Genomic DNA, 6,263 nt, shown 5'->3' with positions numbered 1-6,263 from the left:
ACAGTCTTTCGGACTCGTTATGGTCATTACGAGTTCGTGGATGCCCTTCGAGCTCACCAATGTTCCAATCACGTTCATGGACGTCATGAACCGCGTATGCAGGCCGATGTTGGATCGGTCTGTGATTGTATTTATTGATGATATCCTAGTCTATTCCAAGACCCGGGAATGGCATGAGGAGCACTTGATGGAGGTTTTGGAGACTTTGAGGATGGAGAGACTTTTTGAGAAGTTTTCCAAGTGTGAGTTCTGGTTGCGCAAGGTGCAGTTTCTAGGGCACCTTGTCAAGCAGAACGATACTCTGGTCGATCCGGCCAAGGTCGAGGTCGTGATGATGTGGGAGGTTTCGAGGTCTCCATCTGAGATTCAGAGTTTCCTTGGTTTAGCAGGTTACTATCAGAGATTCATTCAGGATTTATCCAAGATAGTGGTTCCTCTGACTCGATTGATGAAGAAGACAGTCACTTTTTATTGGGGGCCTGAGCAGCATGCAGCTTTTGAGACCCTGAGATAGATATTGTGTGAGGCGTTGATATTGACCATGCCAGAGGGTGTTGAGGATTTTGTGGTTTATTGTGAGGATCATGGGTTTGGGTGCAGTTCTGATGCAGAGGGGTCGTGTGATTGCTTATGCTTCGAGGCAACTGAAGCCTCATGAGGTGAATTATCCGACAGATGATTTAGAGTTGGGGGCTGTGGTTTCCGCCTTCAAGATTTGGCGACATTACCTCTATGGGGTCCGTTGAACTATCTACACAGATCACAAGAGCCTGAGGTATCTGATTGATCAGTCGTATCTGAACATGAGGCAATGTCGATGGTTGGATGTGGTGAAGGATTATGATTGTGAGATCATTTACCATCCGGGGAAGGCCAATGTGGTGGCCGATGCTCTTAGCTGCAAGGCGTTCGCGGCTCCGATCAGGGATGTTTGTATGAGGATGACCGTGATTACTCCACTTTTGGAGCTGATTCGAGAGACTCATATTGAGGCTATGAAGGAAGAGCATCAGAAGAGTGAGCGCATAGTGGGTCAGGTGGATTCCTTTGATTATGATAGCCGATGGTTATTGACTCTTCATCAGAGAGTATTGGTTCCGTATTGGGGTGGTGTGCATCAGGCTCTGATAGAGGAGGCACACATATCGAGGTTCTCCATTCATCCCGGAGCGACAAAGATTTATAAAGATCTCCGTCCTGATTATTAGTAGCCATGCATGAAGCAGGATGTAGCTTGGTATGTGGAGAGGTGCTTGACTTTCAGGAAAGTCAAGGTCGAGCATCAGCGGCCTCACGACAAGATGAAACCGTTAGATATTTTCATTTGGAAATGGGAGGAGATTACCATGGATTTCATTATGAAGTTGCCTCGGACTGCGCGGAGTGGATTCGATTTGGGTTATCGTGGATCGATTGACCAAGAGCGTGCATTTTATCCCAATTGAGGAGAGTATCTCCGCGGAGAAGTTGGCTGAGGTATACATCAGGGAGGTCGTGGCATGACATGGGGTGCCGGTTTCTGTGGTTTCAGACAGGGATGTGCGGTTTACTTCCAGATTTTGGAAGAGGTTCCATGATGAGTTGGGTACTCGTCTTCATTTCAGTATGACTTACCACCCACAAACTGACGGTCAGAGCGAGCAGACTATTCAGACCTTGGATGATATGCTTCGAGCGTGTGTTTTGGATTTCGGTGGGAGTTGGGATACGTACCTCCCTTTGGCAGAGTTTTTATATAACAACAGTTATCACCGATAGCATTAATCGACCTCCTGTTGAGATGCTCTATGGGAGGAAATCCAGGACCCCGATATGTTGGCGTGAGTTTGGTCAGCGAGTCATGGGGAGTACCGAAGTGGTACTCAAGACTACCGAGTTGATTCAGCAGGTTCGGAGTAGACTCCAGACAACTCAGAATCGGAAGAAGAGCTATTCTGACAAAATCTGATTAGATCTAGAGTTCCAGGTTGGGGATATGGTTCTCCTGAAGGTGTCACCTTGGAAAGGTGTCATCCAATTCAGGAAGAGGGGAAAATTAGGCCCCAGGTACATCGGTCCTTTCAGGGTTTTGGCCCGGGTGGGCCGGGTTGCTTATCGCTTGGATCTTCCCGAGGAGCTTAGTTAGATCCATAACACATTTCATGTCTCTCAGCTATGGAAATGTTTAGTGGATGATTATGTGGTGGTTCCATTGGAGGATAATCAGGTGGATGATCATCTAAATTATATCAAGAGACCGGTGGCGATTCTTGACGGAAGAAGAAAACCTTGAGGAACAAGGTTGTTGAGTTAGTGAAAGTCCAGTGGCAACATCGCAAGGTTTCAAAATGGACATGGTAGCCGGGGGACGATATGAGGGAGCATTACCCAGAGTTGTTTGGGGCAGCAGACTTCAAGGGCGAAGTCTGATTCAAGTGGGGGGGGGGGGGGAATTGTAACGTTCATAATTTGGTAAGTTTCCTTTTAGCCCCTTAATGAAAAATCCTTTTCATTTTGGTCCCTAGCTAATACGCGGTGCGTACTCTATGAGAACGCTTAGCGTACTATCTCTTTTATGGTCGCGGGCTTCACCCACGTACGTGGGAGTATGTTGGGCGTACGCAAGGTTTGGGCAAACCTTAATGTTTAGGGTTTTCACCCTATTTAAACAACTTAAACCACCTTTGGACATTTTATTGATCAACCTCCATCACCCTATACCCTAAAAACAAAATCCTAAGTGCCTCTTATGAGTTTTGAGCTTGAAAGTGAGATTTTTGTGGTGTTTTAGTGAAAGAAGAAGTAGAAGAACTCTTGGTGGTTGCTTTGGAGTAGCTTAGGCTTGTAGATCCAGATTCATCGTCTTCATTGCAAGCCATTTGAGGTATAAAGTTCTCTACTTTATGGTTCATTATGCTAGATCTAGTTTTGGGACTTTGTTTATGCATTTTTGGGTCTTTTGAGCTAAAGTTGAGCTTTTGATCTACTCCAGAAGCCATGGATGTTAGATCTTAGCTCCATGGAGGTCCCTTGTTCATAAAAATGCAAACTTTATGAAAGATATGATGGGTTTTTAGCTTAACAAACAAAAATCTTATGTGTGCATGCAACCCTAATTGAAGATCTATGTTTTCTCTAAGTAAACATACAACATTTGAACACCAATTGGAAAAAACCCTAATACTACTAGTATAATTTCGAAATCACTAATATATTTAGGAAAACATACCTTTATTGTTATATAGTAATAACAATGAAATCCTAGTCTTCTTGAACTTTGAGAGAAAGTGTCACAAGTGTCACGCCTCTAGTGGTTCACATCCAATACAAGCAAGAGGATAAGAGATGAGAGAGGAGAGGAGAGCTAGGAATTTCGGCTATTCCTTTAGGGTTTCAGGTGGTCAAAATTCATAGGGTGTAGAGGTCTATTTATAATGCAGATAGGATGCCCTGGATAATCCTAATTTAAATATAATATTATTAATTCAAAGTGGTAATTATCCACCTCCTTAATTATCCACATGGGATAATCTAGAAAGCCTAGATTATCCATATAGATTTCATCTAGAACCTTCCCTAGGAAGGTTCTGGAACCTCTTGCTCAACTATTGAATTATTACACTTTAGCCCTACACTTTCAATTAATTCTTTTAATCCCAAAATTAATTTCAATTAATTTCTGATTAAATATTACTATTTCAAATTAATATATTATTCTCATAATATATTAACAAATCATTCATTTCAATTTATTAATCAAATAATACATTCAACCTCTCTCTCCAAAAGTCATCCTGTCCAGTTGCTAGATTTGAGGGCAACCCAAAAGGACTGTGCTACTATCAAAATTCAAGTACATACCAATTATAGTTATGGGCTTAGACACCTAATCCAACAGTCTTCCACTTGGATAACTCTAATAACTATAGTTGTCAGTATAACTTCTAGAAGTAATTAGCAAATTGTAGCTCTCAAAGTCGCAGTCGAAATCTGACCCAGTCAGTTATATGTCTTAAGATAAGTGATCAAATGTTCCTCCGTTCTACAAGATATTGTACGAACATGAGACATGGATTTTAATCAATCTCATTGTCCAAGTTTTGTTTCCCGATTTCTAATTTATGACGACTGATTCAGACTACCAACTGAACACATCAACTCAGTCCAGACTCGGCCAAGCGCTTTATATGTCAACATCAAATCATCGAGGGGCCCACAGATATCGCTTTTCCCGTTAGGGTAAAAGGAACGGATAAACTTCGACTTATATGCTTACACTATTCACTCATCAAATCTCGCACAACAATACGTTTTATAACATCAAGTTATTGATGTGTTAACGTATTATCAATGCACAACTGATTTTTAAACAACAAATCATATATCTCCGTTTCAAGAATATAAGATATTATCGTCTCAAAATTACTCGTGATAAAATCCATGAAGTAGTTCTCTGAGTGTGGGTTTATCCAATACTCAAAATCCCCATTTTCCAAGTACTCATGAACATTGTAGCAAAAAATTGCTATGTCTAATCTCCATAGACAATCAATAATTCAATTCATGACAGTCTTAATTCGCTACTTACTTCCAAAAGTACGAGCGACAGTGGAGTTTTTTTTAATAATCCAATTATCCGGGAAGTAAAACATGCAAAGTGAAATACAATAATAACCGAACTAACTATGGTCTCAAACTAATGAAGATAAATAAAACTCTTATTATTTAATCACCATATTAATTAGACTTTATTCATTATATAATGTTTCGAGTAATCAACTAAACACTTGAATTTAAACATTAGTCATTTCATGTTATAAACATGCATACTATGTTTCTCTATGGTCCTTCCTATGCAAACAGATCAATTGGACATTATTCTAATGATACTCATTTCATAATTTCAAATTCTTGTTACTACTAAATGTGTTAGAGTTCATCCTTACATTTAATATCCTTTTGTGATGTCGAGGCTTCAAATTCATAGAGACTTTGCCAATGATATCACAAAATGTTCCATTGGAACTTTGTTACTAAAAACAATTCCAAAATAATGAAGTTTCAAATTCAAGGCATATTCCTTGAACATCTTCCCTGCATTAAGGTTTCTAGCTCACATGTAGATTTTAATATCAACTCCCACTATGGAAACATTTCCATATTCCAATATGACTGTCAATTCTGATCAAGAATTATCTCAATCTAAAATATGTCACTATGGTCCGTCCAAATTAATATTATACTTCCAACTGTCCACAAGCAACCAATCTTTAGTAAACCACAGAGTGGTATTGACAGTTGTTTAACAACTTTAGTCACACCAAGTTCTAGTCCTTTTTCCCTCTCAATACGCAATGCATTTGGAAAAATTAGAACAAGTGGATATTATAGCATATGTAAACGATCCTATATCCGAAGCATATGAGACTCGATACATAATGTTTTACATGAAGGCCTGATATATGATCAGTCTCTTGCTATAATATTTTCATATATCGAATTTCCTATGTTGAACCATTTCAACACGATATTCATATATGTCCAAGACTAAGTTTTTATTAAAACTTTCAATCTAAACTTTTATATTTGAAATGAAGTATGAATGAACTCTCCCTTAAATCCTTTTATAGCGAAACAATTCCCAAACTTTGCAATTTGCAAATTTAAAATCTTTGTTTCCTACAATTAGTATTGCCAACTTGCAACACTTAGCATAACAACTATGCTCCCAATAGCACAACAATTATACTAGCTTTGACATGTATCTAGAAGGATCAACTGAACTTCTAGAAATCAATACTTTTTGACCTTTTTACTAAAGTGCAGATTTCTGATATGTGATGCTTCGATAAGTCTTCATCTAGATTTCTCAAGCTTATACACCTTCATTAGATAACATATGTGTGTGTTTAAACCTTTCAAACTTATAGCTACAAGTCCTGAACGTTCAAACAGTTCCTTGCCATTTCTCAAGCTTTATACATCCTTGCCATTTTTATATCACACCACAACCAATTTCATCATAATCATATGGTAGTAGGAGTGGGAGTTGTGTCACCTTTGACATACTAATTTTCTGTCAGATAGGCGTTATATTATTGTCACACCTCTTCAATATCTTGCGATTTGGAGAGTTGGTTTGCCATGCAACAAGATTTTGTTTTCTTTTATTTAAACAAACTAATTTATGTGAAAACTAAAATATTCATTAACTTGAAATGAAAATTAGAATAAAACTTAAATACTAGAAAACAAAACACAAGGATTAATAATCCAAAACATGA

Source organism: Lactuca virosa, chromosome 5, assembly GCF_052849685.1.
Source record: "Lactuca virosa cultivar CGN04683 chromosome 5, Lactuca_virosa_CGN04683_v6, whole genome shotgun sequence".
Lineage (NCBI taxonomy): Eukaryota > Viridiplantae > Streptophyta > Magnoliopsida > Asterales > Asteraceae > Lactuca > Lactuca virosa.
The sequence above is the reverse complement of the archived record's forward strand: the minus strand, read 5'-3'. Positions refer to the sequence as shown.